Source organism: Heterocephalus glaber, unplaced genomic scaffold, assembly GCF_053883595.1.
Source record: "Heterocephalus glaber isolate CG9 unplaced genomic scaffold, H.glaber_assembly_v1.0 deba00001613, whole genome shotgun sequence".
Taxonomy (NCBI): domain Eukaryota; kingdom Metazoa; phylum Chordata; class Mammalia; order Rodentia; family Bathyergidae; genus Heterocephalus; species Heterocephalus glaber.
In genome coordinates this window covers 23,203,265-23,223,807 of record NW_028258384.1, presented here as the reverse complement: position 1 = coordinate 23,223,807, position 20,543 = coordinate 23,203,265, and the positions used below count along the sequence as shown (strand labels likewise).

The 20,543-nt window shown below is 36.2% G+C and overlaps 3 pseudogenes; 2 read left to right on the top strand and 1 right to left on the bottom strand.

Annotated features, from left to right (window-relative positions):
• Nucleotides 1-5,696: 5,696 nt before the first annotated feature.
• LOC101714499 (UV radiation resistance-associated gene protein-like) lies at nt 5,697-7,896 on the bottom strand (annotated as a pseudogene).
• Nucleotides 7,897-13,449: 5,553 nt separating this feature from the next.
• Nucleotides 13,450-14,123, top strand: LOC147822518 (myb-related protein B pseudogene; annotated as a pseudogene).
• A 146-nt stretch (nt 14,124-14,269) lies between these two features.
• On the top strand, nt 14,270-15,400 carry LOC147822517 (myb-related protein B pseudogene; annotated as a pseudogene).
• The last annotated feature ends 5,143 nt before the right edge of the window (nt 15,401-20,543 follow it).

The following is a 20,543-nucleotide window of genomic DNA, read 5'->3' as shown; positions in this document are numbered from 1 at the left end:
GGTCTGTTTCTTTGCCAGTACCATGCTGTTTTTATCACAGTAACTGTGTAGTAAAGTTTCAAATTGGAGGTTGTGATACCTCCTGCCATGTCTCTGTTACCTAGAATTGCTTTTGCTATTCTGGGTCTCTTCTTGTTCCAAATGAATTTTTGGATTGTTTTCTCAAGGTCTGTGAAGTATGCTGCTGTGATTTCAATTGGGATTGCATTGAATCTATACAGCAACTTTGGAAGTATGGCCATTTTCACTATGTTGATCCTTCCTACCCAGGAGCAAGGGATGTCTTTCCATTTTCTGATATCGTCTTCAATCTCTCTTTTCAAAGTGCTACAGTTTTCAGAAAAGAAGTCTTTGATTTCTTTTGTTAGGTTGATTCCTAGTTATTTCAGTTGTTTGGATGCTATTTTAAAAGGAATTGTTTGCCCTATTTCTCTCTCAGTGAGTCTGTTGTTTGTGTAGAGTATGATTTCTTCTTTAAACATTTGGTATAGTTCAGCAGTGAAGCCAATAGGTCCTGGGATTATCTTTGATGAGTGACTTTTTATTACTGATTCAATCTAATTATTGTTCTGTTCAGGTTTTCTATTTATTCTTTTTTATTCATTTCTTTTAAATTATTTAATTTATTTTGACTTTTATTAGTACATAATGCAGTACATAATGATTACATTCACTGTAGGTAATGTCTGTACATAACCTGTACATAACACATTTTTATTCTTTTTACTTCTGCAGCTCCACCCACTTTTTTTCCAGCATTAGATTCATTTATTTAACTTATAAATTTGATTATCTTATATACAGATAGAAAATGAGACTAAAAGGCCAAAGAACATAAAAATATGTAGACAATTATACAAATCAAGATAAACTTTTAGATATTTGTCCGCACTGGATTACAATAGCTTTTTTTCCCCTCTCTCTGTGCTTTCCTTTTATCTGTATTTATTTCATATATATATAATATATTAATATAATATTATTTATGTGTATATTGCATCTTTCATGTAGGATAAACTGTGTGATATTTGAGCTTGTGTGTCTGAGTTACTTCACCTAACATTATGTACTCCAGGTGTATCCATTTTCCTAAAAATGACTCAAGTTTATCTTTCTTTATGGCAGAGTAGTACTACATTGCATATAAATACCACATTTTCTTTATTTATTCATCTTTTGATAGACATATAGGCTATTTTCAAGACTTAGCTATTATTAATTGTGCTGCTATAGGCATTGGTATGCATACATCATTGTGGTAAGATGCCTTTAACTGTCTTGGAAAGATACCTAGAAGGGGAATAGCTGGGTCAAATGGAATTTCTATTTTCAGGACTTTTTTAAGAAAAAACATACTAATTTTTGCAGTGGTTGTATCAATTTTCAGTCCCACCAACAATGGAGAAAGATTCCTGTCTCCCCACAGGCTCTCAGTATTTGTTATTTGTTGATTTCTTGATTGTATGCATTGTTTCTGAAGTGAGATGGAATCTCAGTGATGTTTTAATTTGCATTTCTTGAATGGACAGTCACTTTGAACAGGTTTTTGTGTGTTTATTGGCTTTGTATTTCCTCAACTGAAAAGTGTCTATTCACCTTAGATGCCTATTTTATTAATTGAGTCTTTACATTTCATAGTCTAATTTTTAAATTTTATTTATATATTCTTTATACATAAGAATATATTCTTCACTTATTAGTTCTTTGTCTGGAAAGTAACTGGTAAAAAAATTTTTTTCCGCATTCAGTAGATTATCTCTTCACTGTGTTAGTGGCTTCCTTTGCTGTGCAGAAACTTTTTAATTTGATGTGATCCCATTTGTTGATTCTTCATATTATTTCACGTGCAACCAGGGTTTTGTTCAGAAAGTCTTTGCCTGAACCTATATCTTCAAGTATGTTACCTATTTCATCTTCTGGAAAATCTCTGTTTTAATATTTAGATCTCTGATCCTTGATTCTGTCTTAGTAAGGCATATGCTCACATCTCTTCCAAATACTAAATAGTATTTAGAATCTAGACTAGGTTCTTCCCCCTTTGGATTAACATAATTTACTGATTACAGCTCTATCTTTAGCCTATTCAAATCTTTATGGGAGAGTAAAACTTTTGGGAGGTAAAATTTATAAGTGATTGAAAGTATTGTTGTAGTTGGCCTGGAATGACACAATAAAATACCATACTAGATGGCTTACACAACACAATTACTTTTTTACAGTTCTGGAGCCTAGAAATTGTGAGATCAGGGTGCCAGCATGGCTAGGTTCAAATAAGTTTCCCTTCATAGCTGATAGGTGTTCACCTTCTTACTGTGTGCTCATTTAGACTTCTGTCTGTACATGGAGAAAGAAATCTCTCTCTCTCTCTCTCTCTCTCTCTCTCTCTCTCTCTCTCTCTCTGAATCTTTTTTTTGGTACCGGGGATTGAAATCAGGACCTTGTGCTTTCGAGCCAGGCAGCAGCACCACCGAGCTAAATTCCTGGGCCTCTTTCTTCTTATAAAGTCACCAATCCTATCAGACTAGACCCCAATCTTATGACTTTATTTATTCATTTATTTACTTATTAGATTCCAAAAGTCCCACATCCAAAAAAAGTTCACATTGGAGTTGAGGGCTTCAACATGAATTTGAAGGTGGAGTGTCACAATTCAGCTCATAGCAGTGCGTCTCTGGATTCAAAAATAAGTATGCATGTACTGCCTACTAACATCATTTTTCTTTAGACACATTTTCTTCTTTTTCATTTAAAAAGAATTCATTTTTCCATTAAAATACATTTTTTGCTATTTTAAAATATAAAATAAAGCAAGACTAATAAAGAAAACAAAAGCAATAATCACAGTATACAAAAAAGCAACTTCCTACATTTTGCTATATGTATTTTCAGGCATTTTTTCATTGTATACATTCATGCTCTAAATAATTGGAAGCACATTTTAGATACTTTTTATAATGACTTTTTATTATAAAATATTCATATAGAGTTTTTTACAGGTTATGTAGTATTTCATTGTATAAATAAACTGTTATTAAAATTGTTTTTCTTTTTGACATTAATTTATAATTATAAAGATGAACATTCTAGAACAGTGGTGCCAAACCTATGGCATGCATGCCACTGTGGGCTGTTTGTATCATTGAAAGCTCTAAAAGGTTCACCATCATTGTTCTAGTAAGTACATCTCTGTCCACTTATTCAATATCATTAAGAGAAAATTTTAGGAATTGAATTACTTAGAAAAAGATGCAATTTTTTTCCAAAAGATATTCAAATTGACCTATTGAAAGAAATTATTTATATCTACAAATATCAGCTGTGGAAAAGGTGTGTATCCTAACAGTAAAGTTAGTAATTTTAATTTTGACAATGTAGCAAACCAAAAATATTTTCTCATTTTAATTTTCATAGTATTGATTACTACTATAATTAAACATTTTTTTCACATTTTACTGGGAGTTACTGTTTCTTATTTTGAACTTCTTTATTCCTTTGCTCACATTTTTAAAAAACTGACACTTTTGTCTTTTTCCTTTTAATTTGTTATGCATTGGGTTGTTTTTTGAGTTGTTTTTATTCCACAGAGAATTTTTGAGGAACTAAAATCTACCTTTCCTCACTAACAGATGAAGTCATTAATAAAATATAACCCAAAAGATCATGTAAATTTATTATTTTTACCTAATATTAAATTCTTTTACAGAGGGCAGGGAATTTAGCTCAGTAGCTCTGCCGCCTGCCTAGCAAGTGCAAGGTCCTGAGTTCGATCCCCAGTAACAACAACAAAAAAAGGCTTTGTGCTCACTTCGGCAGCACATATACTAAAATTCTTTTACAGAGACACTTGTTTTAAGACCGTGAATATTGCAAGTTTCACTGCATGATATTTTTGATTCAAAAAGCTGCTCCTTTCATAGCAAGCCAAATTGTTGAATTATAAATCTCATTTCTCATTATAAAAATAGTTTCTACTGAATTTGCTAGCATTATTTAGAAACTAATCTATGATATGATTACACTGGAAATGATTAAATATTCTTAGTGTAGAAAGATGTAAATTCTTATAATACATTTTAACATTGCCTGTTTTATGAAGTAAATGCAAGTTAAACAAACTTTATTATATATATATAAACTAATAGACATGTTTATTAAAATTACAAGTTAAAATAAAATGAAAAGTAATTTAGTGGCCATTGGTCACTCAATTTATGAAACAGTTACACAATATTTCTGTTTCAAATATTTTAGTTTTGTTCTTAAATTTTAATAAATGCATCAGTCAATTTTCTATGTCTATCACCCAGTAGTGTTTGGTTATCCCATGTAACATAGCCTTGAATAGATCTATGTTCTAAAAATCTCAGGATATTTTTGTATGTTAATCACAGGCATAAAAGTTCCATATATAGCAAACACTTAGGAATTAGTCCTTCCACAAATAAAGTGGTACAAATCAAGGGTTTTTTTTTTTTGTAAATTCAATTTTTATTCCTCTATACAATTCATGGATATATGGATAAATTTTCCTTAAAGAGCTTGCAACCCTGATGCAATGTCCTTGGGTACATAACATATGAAGCAATAGCAAATGAAATCTGCAGGAATGACAACTGGACTTCAAAAACATCATTTAATATTTATGAAATTTCACACATACAAATAATATTCAATGCCTCATCTAGTCTCTTAATCCAACAGTCTCAACTGCTTTGCAGTTTGCACATTGGACTACCTGACTCTATATATTGTCATATTCAATGTTTTCCTTTGACTGCAATTTAATAAATTAATATGGGATTCATATGTAGTAATTTTTGTCTCGTGAGTGTATTGCCAGAAGCATGCCTAGTTTTTGACCACAGTATCTACCCAGATAAAAACTTTGGCTCTCAAAGGAAACTGGATGCCATCTGACTGCAAGAACCTCAGATCTTTGAAGGTTTCCTGGATCCACTACAGGCAAGCATCTACTCTGAAGGCCACATCAAGGGTATGGCAGAAGAGGTGAAAGGTCAGAGCTGATCAGAAGAGCTGGAACATCATGACTAGGGTTTTAGGCCAGTGAATGTGATGTCCTTGGTCTTCAGGTTTCATGGCCCATCCACTATGAACATGGGAGATAGAGAGGGCTACAGGTTCATTCACTGTAGTTCCTGGGGGTCAGGGCAGGGGCACAGGGACTTGGGGATAAGGAAAGGATGATGGTCTGTTCATCAACCTTATAGATGGCCACAGACCCTTCAGTAAACGGTGGAAAACTATTTCTGAATATTCCATTTTCTCAAAGTTTTATAAACTATGATGAAGGCAAATGGTTATGAGAAACTAAAGGTGAGTTCATTATATTATTTATATATTATCATCTTCCCTCTGAGCATAACATATAAGTGTAAATGAAAAGCAGACAAATGCCTATAAGGTGACTTGAACTATAAGCTCTTTCAACTAGAGAGTGACTTTTGCCTTAAAACAATGATCAGGCCTGAAAAGCAAACCCTGAAAGCAAAAATCTTTGTCTGGCCCATGGAATCACAATGATCCTGAGTCCCTCCTCTAGTCCCAAAGTCTGTTTTTCCGAGGAATATCCTCCATTAATATTCATGTTGTGTCATAATTATTAAAAAGAGTAAATGTAGCTTTATTCTCCTTTTGGGCAGTGATCCTGCCCTGGTCTTCCTGTCTGTCTGCTCCCTTCACTTATCAGAACTCCTGCATGGTTGGCGGAAGCTGGACACATTTTCATTCAGTGCATAGATCCTCTGGGAGAACTCTTCAAATTCTCCCAGAACTTGTTCGTCACACTCCACTGTTACGGCACTGTCCACTGGAATGCAGTTAAATGCTTCTAGCTGGTCGCCTGTGGTGAAGCCTGTGGCTTCCAGCCTGATGATTTCTTCTGCTTGCTCCACGGTACAGCAGGGCTCTGCTCCTGAGGTGGGTGTAACTAACCTGGGAGCTGGACACTGACAGAGTCAGCCTGCTCACCGGGCAGCAGAGTGCCATTGACTGTGGCCAGGTGCCCAGAGAGGGCTTCTCCTGGTTCTCGGCTAGTGTTTACACTCACATGGCTGCTGTTCAAGCTATCATTGAAATCCACTTCTTTTTTCTGGTTTTCTTTGGAGAAGTCCAAGGAGGTATCCAAGGAGGAGGACAGAAATGCTGTCTTTCTCTCGGATTCTCCCACAGAAGGGATGGTGGTCACTGGTGGCACTAATGTGGAGTTATAACTGGGAGGAGGGGTTTTGTACTGGAGTCTCTCATTCTCTGAGCTGGCTCGATTTCGATGCCCTTTGTCTGGTGATGGGATCCCCCCAGAGAAGCCTACATCTGCACCCCCAAACATGGAGCTTTGTCTCTTTGGAACAGGTATTGCACTGAAAGTGTGATGTCTGTCACATCTGACCATTAGTCCATGCTCCATGAAGTTTTTCAGGTTAGGAAGGGTTTGCCTCAAGTCTGGAGTCCCTAGTCCATGTTGATATCTTAGCTGTGCTATGTTTTTGTTTAAAAGGTAGACACCATAATCAAACTGTAACTTCTCTCCTCCTTTTGGATATAGTGGGAACTCTCTTTCCTTTTCAGTCAGCTTGTCATTGATATTAACTTTGATTGTTGATCTAGACCCTTATGAATTATAGGATACCTGAGGGGCACTTGTAGGAAAAAGGAAATCATGGAGACCAAATGTGCAGTGTAACCAAGGGCAACAGCAAGGCTTCCATCATCTTTTGCTTGGAAGTCTCCAGAATTAGGGAATTTGACACTGCATACAAAGTAATCCTTATGCTCATTCAAATCAATAGGGTAAATGTAGGAAAGCTCAGAGAGTAATTGCCTGCAACGAATTGTCAACTGAGCATTAGTCTTCAGAAAGAGTTCTCTTTCTGCAGTACACTCCTTCCTCAACTCATTTAGGGCTTCCTTCTGGAGCTGAAGCTTGAGGTGCTCAGTTGAAAATGCGCTTCCTTTATCCTGTAACGCAATTTGTTGCTTATGCAGTAATGCCACCTCCTGTCCCAAAGCTTTCTTCTGTCTTTAAAGTTCATTTCGAAGCACCAAAAATTTTAATTTTAGGCATTCACTTTCTTTTTTCAGCTCATTGTAGACTTGAGTCTTAGTTTTTCTTCAATTTCTTTTCCAATCTTCTGAACAGTTACCTGAGTCTGTTTAATTGCACACTGGGCTCTATGAAGCCGTAGCAAAGAGAAGACATCATAAGAATTATGAACACAGTTCTGATCCACCTGAAGAATATTCTTCTGAGCGTTTGACACAGTTTTTTTTTTTTTTTTGGTACTGAGGATAAACTCGAGTCCTTGCACTTGCGAAGCAGGCAATGAAACCACTGAGCTAAATCCCCGGCCTGTCTTCTTAGCATTTGATAACCCTTGTGTTCAAATGGAGCACCATAGTAGCCATCATTAAGCCCAGAAATTATTTCATTTTGGTTGCGGCATGAATCTGCTCACCCAAGTATTTCAGCCCATCCAAACAGACTTTCCATTCAATCAGCATCTGGTAGATGTCCTCCTTTCCACCCCATATCTTCACTACAAAGCAAGACACAGATGTATCAAGTCGATCTGGCATTATTCCAAAATCAAGACTCCGCCACTTTGGAATCAAAGAATTCTTAACCACTTCACTTCCATAAAATTCTTTATATATCTTTTCAGCATTACACAAGTGAAGTGTGAAGTAGGTATCAAGGAGCTGATGTCCATTTCTATTAACAATGTTCTGAGCAGCTATATTCCGAAGATGTCGAAGACGTCGCTGCTGAGACGGCATCTCCACATGTAGGGCCCGCACGGCAGAACCCGGCAGTAGGGCAGGCGCCAGGCCCGGGGGCAGAGCGGGCACCCGGGCCGCGACCTAAGCGGAGGCGCTCATCTCCACGCAGTGGCCCCCCAGCGGCGGGGAGGACGTCCCTCCAGCATCCATCACCGCCTCCTAGCCACGACCCACCGAGCCCCTGCAGCCTAGACACCGGCCACCTGAGAGGCAGGGCTGCTCCGTCCCCGCGCTGGCCGCCGCCGCTGCAAATCAAGGTTTTTGAGATTTAAAATTGGTAAGAATTCTCAATCTGGTATGAATAGGTAGCAATTAAGGTAGCAATTCTAATATGCCATAAATGTATTATCTAGGTGACCTTCCATGTATAAAATTAGTTGAGTTTATTTGGATGACTATTATGATAGATAGTTTTATGGGCTGGCTTGTCTAGATTGTATTACCCACATATTTAATCAAAGATTGAGTGCTGCTATAAAAGTATTTTGCAGATTTGGTTAATATCTAAAATCAGTTGACTTTAAGGAAAAGAGATGACCTTTAAGAATATGAGTAGGTCTCATCCAAACAGTTGAAAGCTTTAAGAACAATACTTAGGTACTGTGGTTTCCTAGAGAACAAGGAGATCTGTGTCAACACTAGAGCATCACTTCCTGCCTGAGGGTTTTTTTTTCTTATTTTTCCCCATTCCTAGCCCTCCCTTCACGCCCTCCAGCCTTCCCTATTTACAAAGACTTTATTTCCATTTTTTTCCATTTCTCATCATTTTTCCTTTCCCTTCTTTCCTTTCCCCTGCCCCTCCCACTACCCTTAACCCTCTGGACCTTTTCTTCCTATTTTGCATTATCGATTATTCATTCTAATCATTGGTACATTTTAGGTATACAATATAATGACATTCATCATTGAAAATTTGCACCTTTACATAATCTCTCTTGGTTCTTATTTTTCACCCTTGCCCAGCCCTCCCTTCAACCCCTCCAGTCCTCCCTATTTACAAAGATTTTGTTCCTATTTTTCCATTTTCTCATATTAATCCCATTCCCTTCTATCCTTTCCCCTAGCCCTCCCATCTCCTTCCCCTTTGCCCCTTTTCTTCCTATTTCACATAACCTATTATACATTTAGTCCTTATTTACACTTTCAGTCTCTCACATCAGAGAAACTATTCGGTATTTATACATGTGTGTCCTATTTATTTCACTTAAGAGTATTGCCTCAATGTGCATCCACTTAGCTATAAATGTCTCTAATTTCTCATTTTTTATGGCTGAGTAGTACTCCATTTTATAAGAAAAACCCACATTTTCTTTATCCAGTCTCCAGTTGATGGGCATTTGGGCTGTTTCCAATTTTAGCTATTACAAACTGTGCTGCTATGAACATGGGAGTACATATATCACTGTGGTATGATTCTTTTAATTCTTTGGGGAAGATCCCCAGCAGTGGAATAGTGGGGTCAAATGGGACTTCCAGTCCTAGTTCTTTGAGGTATCTCCATACTGATTTCCACAGTGGTTGCACCATTCTAGACTCCCACCAGCAGTGGAGCAGGGTTCCTCTTTCCCCACAGCCCTGCCAGCATTTGTTATTAGTTGATTTCATGATAGCAGCCATTCTTTCTGGAGTGAAGTGGAATCTCAGCATTGTTTTCATTTGCATCTCTCTAATGACCAGTGATGCTGAACATTTTTTCATGTATTTATTTGCTATTTCTACTTCTTTGTCTGAGAAATGTCTGTTCATTTCAGATGCCCATTTTCAGATTGGGTCTTTAAATTTGGGAGGTCTGATCTTTTTAAGTTCTTTATAGATTCGAGATAGTAGACCTTTTTCTGAGGAAGAGCAGGTGAAGATTTTTTCCCACATTGTGGGTTGTCTGTTCACACTGTTGGTGGTTTCTCTTGCTGTGCAGAAGCCTTTTAATAAGAAGAGATCCCACTTGTTGATTGTTTGTGCTAGTTCATGGGCAACTGAGGTTTTGTTCATAAAATCTTTTCCTACACCGATGTCTTCAAGGGCTTTACCTAACTTCTGTTCTAACTGGTTCAGAGTTTCTATTTTAATATTTAGATCTTTAATTCATTTTGATTTTTGTTTAGTGCATGGTGGGAGATATAGGTCTAGTTTTAATCTTTCTGCCTGAGTTTTTATACTGGAGAACGCCCTATGGATTTCAGACTTGTTAGCCTTCATGGTCAAGTCAGCATATTTCCTTTCTAAAAGTACTTTTAAAAAAGTCTTGTCAACCACCCTTTCTGAGAGAGAGAGAGAGAGAGAGAGAGTGTTCAGGAGAAGAAAGAAGGAATTAGAGAAATTTGGATCTAAAGTTAGTAACTGTATCTACTATTGGCTATTTCTCTAGGAAACATTAACTGGTACAATCACTAATATCACTTTTACTTCCAGAGTTATATTTTTATATCAAATGACATAAGAAAGCCAATACAACACAACTTCTTGTTTATCAGTGACAAATAATTCAAAGACAACTTCTTACTAGTCCCCTTAGTTAAAAGTAATATACTAAAACAAGTTACATTTCTAAAGGGAAAAAGTGTGTGTATGTGTGTGTGTGTGTGTGTGTGTGTGTGTGTGTGTGTAGAGGTAGTGTTTACATGTATGAACAGAGACAGATAGAGATGGGGAATGAGTTCTGATACATAAAATTTGAGGAATTATTTCTTGCATCTTTGATGTTGAAAGTAAATTTAACTCTGAGGGAAGATGTCAAAGTGACAGGTCTAGACAAAGCAATTTCTTTTAGTAGCTGTCTAGTGAGTAAGGCACAGATTGAACATTTGTCATGCAAAGCGCTGCACAGTTATAGATCTCTAATACTCAAATAACTTTTGAAAAATGATATATTAGTTACTATTGAGCACAGAGAGTCTGATTCAATATTAATATACTAATAGTATTATTGAATGTGGTCAAATTCACATTCCCATGAAAGACGTACTAACTATGCTAATTTGGACCATAAGCACAAACTTATTATTGTTGTTGTTGTTGTTTTGGTACCAGGGATCGAACTCAGGACCTTTTGCATTTGAGGCAGGCGGCTGCACCACTGAGCTAAATACCTGGCCCAGGCACAAACTTATAATCACCAATTTAGCAGCAAAAAAAACAGCACCATCGAATAGTATGATTACTAGCCAATATAGGAGAATAAACTCCCCTTGGATTATACATATACATATATATATATATACATATATATATATGTATATATATATATATTCCTCTATACAGTCTCTCACAAAATAAGAGAGAAAGAATGTCTGGGGATACTTTTCTATTTCTGTTTACTGGGCATTTTACTTTGTGTTAACAAAGACATTAAAGACATCTAGCCAGAGAATGGCTAAAAAGGAAGAATGCACATGGGGAGAACATGGCCTGTCTCAAAAGGAACGTGTCCAGGAGGAAGATTTATGGAAATTTGGAGGCTAAAGTTAGTTGTAGAATGGTGTTGGCAAGAACTGGACAAAATCTATAAACTAAATAGTAATTGGAATAGTCAACTTTTAAAGAACTTTTCTTTAGAATAAGTGCATCTGTCCATAGTTACTGTTGTGGATGTTAGGTCAGTTTGCTGTGGTCTTCTCTAGGAATTATGAGCCTGAAGGAACTGGTGTTCAAGACTGAAAAATTCTGTAGTCTGTGAGCCTTAGTACTTTGTGATTATGGTTTGGCATGGTACAGATTTTTTGGGAGTCATAGTACAGTTTTTCAGGTATAGTTTCTCTTTCATTTTTTCAGTTCTCCCTCACAGACAAGCTGCCAGCCTGACCATTTTTTATTTTAATAGTTTCTTCTTCTGGTCATTCTTCAAGCTGAAGGATAGGTCATTATCTTCTGGGGACTTGATCAATCCAGATATGTAGCACGATTTGATGAGTCATGATCATGAAACTTATTTTTCATAGTAGTTGCTCTAATCTCTACAGAAGTCAACTTCCCTTATGCTTTGTATTAGATGATCAATCGTTGTATTATCAGGCATGACAGCAGGGTCACAACACCACTTACAACCCTGGAAATCACCCATTTGGCCAGTGCAACACAGAGGAACACTAAGATAAGGGTTGTCATTAAAGTTTGAAAAGTGCTTCAACCCACAGTTCCCGACTTCCAAATCTCGGCCCTATTTCCATTTTCCTTAGATGAACAAATGGATTTTTCCTTTTGATTTGTATACGTATGCTCATCTTTTCCAGTTTAGATCTCCACTGTCATTATGTCTGAACAAAATCAGTGATGCTGAAATAAGAAATGTGATATTTGAAAATAAATCAATTATGTAACTGAATCTAAAATGTTTCTGATTAAATATTTTGCAGTGCCCAATTTCTTTTACTATTTGAATATTATTTAAAAATTTTTCTTTTTGTGTTTTATTTTTCATGTGATCTAGTGTTGCTGAAGGCATATTTATTAGAAGATCAAAAATATTGAAGCAATTTAAATGTTGTAAAATATTTATAGAAGAAAAGGAGTAAGTACAGATCCAAGGGTTATCTAGACTTTTGTTTACTAGCTATATGATCTTAGAAAGGTTTTCCTTTTTTTGTCTTTAATAAATAGCATTGTGTATATTTAAGATATACTACATGAATGAGATTATATGTATATAGATATTATCATAGTTATTATAATGACACAAGTTAATATATCCATCATCTCATATAGATAATCAATTTTTGTGTGTGTGACAAGAATAAAATCTACTCATTTAACCAAAATCTCTAATGTAAGGAAACATTATTTACTATATAGTCTTCAGGTTGAATATTATATTTCTACACTTTTTAATCCTACATATTTATTACTTTGTACTTTCTTACCTACATCTCATCCCCTACCATCCCTGGGAACCATTGTTTTATTCTCTACCCCTATATATTTATTTTTGGGGTTTTTTTTAATAAACATTTCTGTATCTCAATTTTCTCATCCATAAAATAGAGATAAATATTTCTCATCTCAAATGGTTGTTTTGGAAAGTAAATGAGTTTATAAAGTATTTTGATCAGTTAGTGGTACAAAGTAATCACATTAGGAATGTTTGTTAAATAATTTTTAATAAGAGAATATGCCAAATGTGTTTTGTTTTACCATATCTTTTTATCAGATTCTTAAGAAAAAAAATTAAAACCCCATTACCCCTCTCCCGAGAAGATATTTGAATATTCCTAAACACCAGCCCATACCTACATATGTGAGAATGTAGCCCAGAAATCCGAATTTTAAACAAGCATCTCAGATGATCTTGGTACCATATTCCATAAGCATTATAATGCAACCAAATATGGTAAAAAAATCGATATTAAGATAATTTCAAATACCTAGATTTTTTAATGTTATAATATTTTTCTTACTGACTATGGTATAGAGTATTTTTTTAAATGATCATATATATATGATATCATTGTATATATATATAATGACAAATTTATAGAAGTAAAGTCTTTAAGAAAACTAAAAATTCCCTTCAGGATGGGTGGAATGTTCTGCAGGCACACTGGAGTTGCAGTGGCAGGAGCAGTCTGCCAACTGACCTGACCCAGGCTCTGGGATCCTGGCTGTGGGCTCTGGGCTGGACAGAGAGGCAAGCCAGTGCAGTGAGGCCAGGTGAAGTTGTCTCAGCAGATGTGTAGCAAGAAGCTGGATGAGCTTCACAACTACAAGGACACACACTAAGACGTACTGGAGCAGAGGGTCAGCAAGTATAAGATCAAATTGAATCCATGAAGAGGAGTGGCTGAGGGCCTTGGTGAGGCAATTCAGAAAACAAGACTGGAATTTCTTGGCCAGCCACTCTTTTAACCTCTTGGAAGAGAAATGCCAGTACTAGTGGCTGAGGGTTTTGAATCTAGAACTTGTGAAGGGACCATAAATCAAAGAACAGTAAGATCAGAAATTTATTGTACTGGTCAAGAAGTATGGCACTAAGTAGTAGATGCCCATTTCCAAGCATTTGAAAGGACAGGAATACAGTTCTTTGAACACTGGCACAACCACCTCAAACCTGGAGGAAAGAAGTCCTGCCAGCATCATTTTATGAGACCCACAGTGTTCTAGGTAACCACTGGGCAGAGATCTCCAAGATATTGTAGGGAAGAATAGACAATGTTGTGAAGAATTACTGGAACACTACCATCAAAAGGAAGGTGCACATGGGAGTTTTCCTAAGGGAATCTAAATACTGTGAAGATGGCCATGAAGGAAGAGGAGGGCAAAGAAGCAGAGTTCTTAGCAGCCACAGCCATTACTTCTGGATAGAACACACACAACAGAGACCATGGAAAATTTCCTAAGCCTGAAGGAAGGGCGGGTTCTCCACCCAAAACAAGCTTTCCCTACAAGTGGGTGGTGGATATGGAAAATCTTCTCATCCTTACTCTAGGGTCTAGCCTCCTGAAGCCCTGGATTTGAGTGAATCCAACCCAGATGTTTGGTGGACATGAGTAAATCCCACTGTCTTGGACTAGTGTCTGTGAAGGGCAGTATCAATGACAGAGCTTGGTGTAGCATCAAGCTTCAGCAGGTAATGCTGCTCCTCCACCCCAGCATTTGGGACTCTGGATGGTCACACTATTTCAGGCCTGATTCATAACAGCTGCAGCTAGTTGATACCCGTCTCCCCCAGCACCAAGACCAGGGGCTCAGGTATCTTCATGCTGCCCTTGATGTTCACAGGGCAGTAGAAGCTGTATCTTCCCAAGTCCTCTATCAAGGAGAAGAGTGCCAACATGTCCTTCCTGGACTCCTGCAGCAGTCTCACCTCCAAGATCATGCCTGACAGGATTCCACCCTTCTAGCCCTCCCAGTTTGTGAATTTCTGGAAAAAACAAGACATCCTAGATCTGGAGAGCTTATTGCTGAGGTCCACTCATGTGCAGCTAAAACATGATAGCTGAGACATCACTGCACCAGAAGCACTGCACCAAAAGCATGCTATGTTTGCAACCCCATATCAGAAGTACTTATTTCATAGACAACACTCTCCACAGGCAACCACATTCAAAAACACCCTGGAAAAGTACAGATCACTGAAGCCCATGCCCCAGACCACAGACCTGGAGGACTTGAAGGAGGGTCTGCACCCCAAGGTGGGCATGGAACTCATCATCTAGGAATACATGTGGCCCTAGAAGCAGAAGAGGAATCCTGGCCCATCAGGTCTAGAGTTCTCTGGTTCTTGACACTGTAGATGAGGATGTGAAATCGATGACATCCATGTTGCCCAAGGCTCTGTCCTAGCTGAGAAATGTCCCTCCAGCTACTCCAGCCTCACTCTGCCAGGTATCAAAGAGGAAAATCATCTGATAAACCAGGATGTGTGACAGAACAAGCCCTAGAGATGGCAGTGGTCCAGAAGTCCTGGAGCCACTTTTCTGCACCCACACTTGTGAACAGTGCCTGGAAGACAGTGGCCTGAATGCTGACCAGGAACCAGATCTTCATACAAAAAAAAGGACTGCAGTTTTTGAACTGCAAATGTTTTCAACATTCATCTTATCCTGAGGAACTTGGATGGTACAGGTCTGTTAGTGTTTACAGGGGCTGGGGGTGTGGGGGTGTCTGCTCTTGAGAGTCATAGGTGAGCATTTACAGGGAGTCTTCTGCCTCCAGCTTCGGTTTAGACTGCTCAAGTGGCAGTAGGAGAGTCACAGACTGCCTTACCATCAAGTCTAGTTGTAAGTGGTTCCTGGTGTTAAGAGAACAAGTCTCACTCTGGTCCTGTCTTCCCCAACACCACAAGGAGCCCCATTAGCTTCTCTCAAACTCTGGTCAGGGTCAGGCTTGCTTTAAAACCCCTGCTTAGGACAGAAGACACAGTCAGGGATGCTCCTTTCCTCAACCCCTATTAGTGCATTTCCTTAAAATTATAAAATTACATTTTTCTTTCAAAAAATTATGCCTTTCAAATATACATATATTATAACTGCTATAGTTTGGATCTGGAATGTCCCCCAAAGCCCATATTTTAATATCTTTGTCCCCAGCTTGATGCTATTAAGAGGTGGTAGAATCTTTAAGATGCAAGGCCCAGTGGAAGGTTTCATGTCATTAGAGGGATGCCATAGAAGGGAACTGTGGGACCTCTGTGTCCTTCTTCCGTTTTTCCTTACCTCCCAGCCATGATGTGAGCTATCCCTTCCGAAAGAAGCCCAAATCCAATAGGCCCACTGGATTATGGATTGAAACCCCAGAAAATGTAAGAGAATAGAAACCTTTTCCCTTCATAAGTCGATCATCTCCAAGTATTCAAATATTGTTACTATAACAAAAAGCTAAACAATAACCAAAATACTAACTTAATAGTCATCCACACATTATATCTTTATTCATTGTTCAGATTGATTGTTTATTATGTCCTTAACCAAACTTCAATGAGGCTCCTCTGAAGGCTCTTTATATCTAGATATTAGCTTTTGGGCACCTATGTTTGCCACGAATCATCTAGTTTTAGCAATAGTTATGTCAAATTGGGTTAGCCGAAATCTTCACCCCACACATCTGCTCATCTTCAATATCTGGTCAAATACCTCATTTTTCCATCATCCTCAAGGTGATATCTAACAACATTTGTCTGCCTTTGGTGAGAATTCTGTTAAAGAATCCTTCCTAAATGTCTACCCTTTAGCAATTTCCATCCATTGACCTACCTTCCTACTCCTTGTATGCAAATTCTCTTTTCCTCATTGTATTTAAAATCCAGCCCAGTCCAACAGTGAGATTTCATTTCCTTTAAGGTGACAGTTCTTTAGTAAAATCTATTTTACCCCTTTACCTACTTTCCAGCTGTATTTTTCTTTGATTTAGGCAGTATGCTAATCCTAATTAATTCAGTATGTAGGGGTTAAGACAAGACACAGTCCCAAACCTCACAGGACTCATCTATAGGGATGGCTATGAATACAATGATTTCTACCATATTGTAAATATCTCATGAATGAAGATGATGAAATGTACTACGTGAAAGTCATATTTCATCTTTCATTTAAGTTGTATCTTTTATTCAATGAATCAATTTTATATATGCTGGAGCTCTCCCTGAAGTCTTCTTTTTTTTTTTTTTTGTACCTGGGATCGAATTCGGGTCCCTGCACTCATGAGGAAGGCACCGGAACCACTGAGCTAAATCCCAGAAATCCTGAAGTCTTTTCTTAATCTTCCTCTCTTGAGTCTCTGAACTTGACAGGAAAAAAAATTACATGCTTTAAAAGACATACATTTAGAACAAAACAAAAACCCATCATTTCCTTAACTGCTGTCTTTCCCACTCCTTTTTCTTTCCTTTAGAATTTTATGTGTATGTAAATGCAATGTGTGTGTATGTATGTATACATTTCTGTGCATATATGTTATCTCTTTCCCACAATAGTATTATACTATACATAATACTATTTTGTGCCCTTTTATCCTTTAACACTGCATCTTAGGGGTTCTTCCATTCAGTCCTAACTTATCTACTTTCTTTTTTATCAATGGTACTGTGATATCCTTTATAAAGATTCACAATCCTTTATGAAACAAATTTCTACTAATGAATATTTAATTTGTTTCAAATTCATTGTTATTGCAAATAAGGACACAATGAATATCTTAGTGTAGCTATATACAAGTATGCATGAGGAAGGAATTATTCAGAGTAGAATTGTTGCCTCTAAGGTTAGATGAATTTGAAATTTTGATATAAATTGTCAAATTGCTTTTGAAAAAATCATAACAATTTACTTTCCTATTCAGTATGAGTGGCATAGATGTTGTTATGCCAATCTGAAGATGAAAATTATATCTTTAAAAGTTGAATTTCCATTTATTTGTAATGAGAGAGATTGAGCATATTTTCATGTATTTATACAATTATTTTTCTTTTTCTGTGAAGTTTACCTTCATAATTTTTGCCTATTTTCTGTTTTTGTTCTTTTTATATTGATTTATTCTTTATTATTACTAAAAATATTCTCTTTGCGTCTGTCACAAATATTTTATTGCAAGCATATTATTTTTTTATGTTGTTTATGCTGCTTTATCAAGTAGAAACATTGTACTGTATCCACGCAAATTTGCATTTAATTTCCTGTGGTTTCTGAATTTTGTGTCATATTTTCAAAGATCTTCCACAGCTTATTTTAAACACTATCCCACACTTTCTTTTAGCACTTTTATGGCTTCATTTTAATGTTTAAATTTTTTTTAGCCTATTAGTTTTCAAAGTCACCTTCATTATGTACTAAATTTCTATTTGTATTTGGGTGCATTTCTGTCTGCTCTATTCTGTTCCAGTACTTTGTTTCTTGATTTATGTCTGACTATGTCTTCCTTTAATTACCAGAGTTATATAACATGTGATAGTATCTAGAAGTGCTAGGCTCCCTTTATTTACTCTCATTTCTATTATTTTCCTAGCTCTTACAAATTTTGTTTTTCCATGTATAATTTTGAGTCATCACATCTAAATTTCAAAACATTTCATGTAATTTCATGGGGATTGCTTTAATTTATGGTTTTGTTTTTAAAGCACTTGTATCATTATAATATTGAGTCCTCTTATTCAAGAATATGATATTCTCCCATTTATTCAATTCTCCTATTAAGTCTGTCTGTATCAACATGACCAATACCAAAGAATTATTGGGGTGTAGGTGCAGGGCTGTTGAGTCGACTCATCAGGAAATGATTGGCTTCGACATACATATATATTCATTTAATAGCTGGGCATTGATAAAAATAAGTGACTATGGACAATGGACATGTTAAACTTGTAAATATTCAAAACTAATTGTAAAAGAAAACTACTTAATCATAAACATATTCAGGAAAAAAATCACATTACTTGTAATGTAAACATTATTTCAAATTTCATTGTCAAACACCAACAATAAGAGCCCCCAAAATTAGCTTTATAGTCTTTTCTGCCAGTTAAATAATAAATGTCAATAAATTATATCACAGTTAATGACATATTTACAGTAAGTGAATGAATGATCTGTTGGCTGGATTTCTTAATGCTTAAGTTGACATTGTGGCCAATGTAACACATGACTTCTAGTTATAGTTATTATCATACAGGTGACAGCAGATGAAACATTTACCATAATCTTTTTACCTTTCTTTCCCATATTTTACAGCATACACTATCACATTAAACTACAGTAGTAAATCTGCCTCAAATGTATCTTGTCATATGTAGAATACTTCTCCTGTATTTTCCAAATTACTTGGTGTCCTTTAACTTCTTCTTGAGAAACTGCACATGATACTCATCTAGAATGTTCTCTATAATAGTGTCACATTTTGCATTTAAATATGCAAATAGAATCAAGACTTTCTCTCAAAAGTCTTCACTGATTGTACTTCATTGTCCTGAAAAATTACACATTCTTTATCATGGATTGCAAGGTTCTTTAATATCTTGAAAGTAAGTACTTCTACTTACTTTTCCAGTCTCATTTTTACCACTCCACTCAATGTAAACTACTTTTAATTCTTTAATTAATTATGCTCTTGCTTCTAGTGGAGTACTGGTAAATAAGCTAGAAGTGGTAATGGAGGAAGAATAGGGTATAGGGGAAAATAATAAATCTCATACATTCATAGCTGGGACAGACTATGTTACAAAAACCAAATTAACAAGAATAAAACCCAGAACTATATTAACATATATGTTTCATATATACATAGGAGACACTCTAAGAATGAGTGGTTCAAAAGAAGTGGCTATGAATTCTGGCTTATGTATCATATTCAACAAAGAACTGTAAAATTTTAGAGAAGTGGCAAGAGTAGGAAAAGGACTTTGAGACTATAGGAAACAATTTGGGGGAAAGCAAATAAATGAAAAATAACATATGGTTAAGAAAGTTTGTGAATACACATAAGTTCCATCTCCATGCTGATGAGAGCCTACCGTTGTCTTCAGTGGTTAAACTTTGTTCTATCTATTTCTAATTTTATGCAAATAGAAGGAGAGCAGGGTGTTCTTCTGTATCTGTTTCTTCTTAATTATATTCAGCTTTACAATCTTTCGTATTTTGCAGTTTCCTCTTTTTGTCATTAAGTTTATTGGTACATTTTAGTTATACAATACAGTTACATTCACCATTGGCAACTTGTACCTTTACATGATATTTTGAAGGGTATCCTGGTCTCCCTAGAGGACAAAGCTCTCTTGGAACATTTTCTGATTTCTACAGTATAACTATTCTAATATGACTTGTTTCAAGTTACTAATCATTTAATAACTACTTGAAAAATTCTTCCAACATAGTACTATTATTTCTTTGCCTAGAATGTTACTCCTAGCCTCAATATCTTGTAACCATCCCTTATGTCTTGGCTCATTATCATATAGATTGCTGTAGGAAACAATCTCTGACCCTTCCATGGGTTGGTAGAAAGCCTGTACTATGTATTCTTAGAGTACCTTTCCTCTTCTCCATTGCCTATATCACCTTATATTATGACAGCTTATTTACCTTTTTGCATCCCCAGAGCCTTAAAGCTTAATAGAACATAGACTACTTTATCTTCACACTTTATGCATAGAATTCCTGGCCCATAGTGGATCAACAAATATTTCTACAATTAATTAGTGGATCTATTGTGTTTTATTATCTTAAATTCATAAAATTTTATCACACTATGACAGAAATAAGTAACAATAAAAATGAACTTAATATTCTAATTGCTAAAAATATAAACAAACATAGAATCAAATATTAATC